We start from the raw sequence: 3,363 nt of genomic DNA, 5'->3' as shown, positions 1-3,363 counted from the left end.
GCTCCCTGGCTGGCTCCTCCCCCTCTCTCTGCTCCCTGGCTGGCTCCTCCCCTTTTCTCTGCTCTCTGGCCACCACGGTGTGCATAGCTCTGCTCTGACCAGGACCTCCACCTCCCTCTCGGGTCTTGCAGCTGGCCAGCCATCCAAGGACTAAGACAAATGGTGAATGTCTAAATTTCTTAAAATGCATGACAATAAAAGACACACTGCCATCAATTCCCCTAAACATACTCCCTTTCACTTTGAACTCCTGAAACAGTTTTGGAAGTTCTCTTTTGTGAGTATGAGATGCCGCACAAGGCGTGGAAAGCGGAGCTGCTGAATGCCGTCCCACGTGGAGGGAGGCCTGGGGGAAGCGACGTGGTGTCTTCAGTCTGCTCCTCCATCTCACTGGGCTCTGGGACTTCCGGCTGTTCCTCAAAGACAAACTGCCCAGGCCAGGAAAATGCTTTGCACCGTTCCGGGGACCCTGAGACGGCCACTAAGCAGGAGCCGACGGGACTTCCAGAGCTGCCTCCAAACATGGGAAGAAGCAATTGGCAAAGTGTGCGCAAGCTGAGGAGACGCATTTTCAGGGGCTTCATGGCAACGTATCGTCTACCCTCACAACAGTTTTAATTTAAACAGTGGCACTAGTTTTTTAGTCATACCTCATATATGCAAGTTAGCTCAAAATTTATTGTCCTGAAGGCAAGTGCAAATCATTGAATTCTTTATTCGTTCCTGAAGGTTGCTATAGCAAGTCACCACAAATTGGACGACTTATACCAGCACAACCGTATTCTCTTCTAGGTCTGGGGCCGTGAATCCAATTCTGGAGATACACGAATCTGTTCAAGTTTTTTGCTGAGTGCTGAACTATGTATCTATGAAATGCCAAGCATCGAACCACCAGAAATTAGAGCTATGTGAGTCTAATGCTGACAGCCTACCTAAGGCAGAGAAATATTAAGATTTAATTCAAAGAAAAAAATCCTTAAGTCATGAGGTTTTTTTTTTTTATGAGTTGTTGATTTGAACCATCAGAGTAGTATCATTTTAGTAAGAAGGTTAATTTAGTTTTATTTCAGTAGGAAGGTTAAAATAGTTCTACAATGACATTTTGTCTGCGTTTATCCTAATAAAATTTAAAACTCAATCTCATACAGAATAAAACATTTCCAAGTGTGCCAAAAATATTATAATTTTATTTTTAAAAAATACAACAGATTAGAAAACTCAGAAACATATAATGTCCGGTACCCTATAACTATTCAATAATTACCAGACAAAGGAAAAAGTGGGGAAAAAAGAGCCATTATCACAAAATTATCAATTAAAAGAATAGCCTTAGAAATTAAAGAAAGAATAGAATTAACAGAAAAATAGCATATATTTATCTATATATATTATATATGGTATGTGATCTAAAAGATATTAAAAACTATTGATAATATGAAGAAAGTAATGAAAATTTCTAGAAATCAGATAATACAGTATCTGAGAGGGTAAGTATATTGGAAGAAACTATCAACTGTTTAGATATTCCAGAACTATAAATCAGTGTACTTGAAGATACTGAACATGGGATTGTCAAAAACAAAGAAAAATAATGAGAGTATCGATAAATAACTGAAAAAAAAAAATAAAACCCTCTTCAGAACATCAGTGAGCTGAAGGGCAGGAGCAGATGCTCCCGTATACATATTAAGAGCCCAGAAGAGGAGAGAAAAATAAAAGAAAAAAAAATACATCTTCCAAATTTGCCAAAAGCACAAACACACTGGGCTAAGATTTCAAGCAAATACAAGAAGAATAAGCACAGAGGACAACCCAGCAAGGATCCTCATGATCAGTTTGCTGAATAACTGTGACAAATATAAAACCTGAGGGTAATCAGGGGAGTTGGGCATATTATATCTGAGAATTAAATACCAAAGAAGAAATTGAAAAACAAAAAGGATATAAATGAAGGACAAATTTGTAGTAAATTATATATATATATATGTGTGTGTATATGTATATACAAAATGGGATAGATATACAGCTACTTTCTCTTAGTTCAGTGAGAAGAAAGGTTTGTACTAATAGTGTTTAGACAAAATATCATGTTTGCATCTTGTATTATGAATAACTATTACAAAGACAACAACATGCAAATATTAATTATTGTGGCTGTCCTCCTAACCTGTTTTGAAGCTGTCTTATTGCTATTTCTTTCCTCAATAAAATTAATTTCAAAAACAGAGAAATTTAACTACATGCTAAAGCCCATGAAGATGACAGCATCACCTGTAACCTTGTGGCGCGGAGCTGCGCAGGTGGCGTTCATTATCAGCTTCGTTAGACTGAGCGAGTCCTGCAGGCGCAGGGTCGTAAACGTGCTGTGCTCCTCCCGGACGAGGCGCGGGTGCTCGCAGCCTGCCGGGCTGCGGGGAGATGCGGCTGACGCCCGCGTAGTGGGAGGCGCCCTAGGGAGCCGCATCTCACGCTGGGACTGCTCCTGCGCCGTGCTTCCGGCTGCCCCCGGCGAGCCACCCTGCTCCCCAGGTCTTTCCACCGCAGCATTCGAGCGTTAAGAGGCGCTGACTATGGACCAACCCCTCCGTAACTGTGAGCCAAAAGCTAATCTCGTCTCCTTGCAATTTGGCTGTCACGTAGTTTGTGCCAGGGAAAGCAGACCAATGTAGCAGCTAAAGCAGACCTGAGAGGAAAAGTGATAGCTTTCAAGGATTACATTAGAGAAGAAGCGCCTCAAATGAGTGCTCTGAATTAATTAACAATATTCTTAAGAAAGTTTTAAAAGATGAAAAATTACATCCAGATAAATGGAAAGAAGAGAAGAATTAAAGATAGAAGAGGCAAAATAGAAATAAAGAAAAATATACTTTGATTTACCCTAAATCCATTTCTTAAAAAAAAAAAAAAACAGTAACCCTTACAAATTCCTAGGCAGATATTTAATATTGTCAGGGAGAAAACAGAAATAATGTAAATTGCCTCCATCACAAATAAAACTGATGCTATGGCTACGTACTCTCCAGGCACACCTGTATTCCCAGAACTTTAGGTGGCTGAGGCAAGAGGATCACAAGCTCGAGTTCTGCCTGGGCAACTTAGTGAGACCCTGCCTCCGAACTAAAAAGAAGGAAAAAGAAGAGGACAGGAGGAGGAGGGAGAGGAGGAGGGGAGAAAGGAGGAGGAGGGGGAAGAGGAGAGGAAGGAGGAGGAAGAGAAGGAGGAGGAAGAGGGAGAGGAGGAGGGAGAGGAGGAGGGGAGGAAGGAGGAGGAGGGGGAAGAGGAGAGGAAAGAGGAGGAAGAGAAGGAGGAGAAAGAGGGAGAGGAGGAGGGAGAGGAGGAGGGGAGGAAGGAGGAGGACAAGGA

Source organism: Octodon degus, unplaced genomic scaffold (genome assembly GCF_000260255.1).
Source record: "Octodon degus isolate 3935 unplaced genomic scaffold, OctDeg1.0 scaffold00022, whole genome shotgun sequence".
NCBI lineage: Eukaryota > Metazoa > Chordata > Mammalia > Rodentia > Octodontidae > Octodon > Octodon degus.
Note: the sequence above shows the minus strand (reverse complement) of the source record.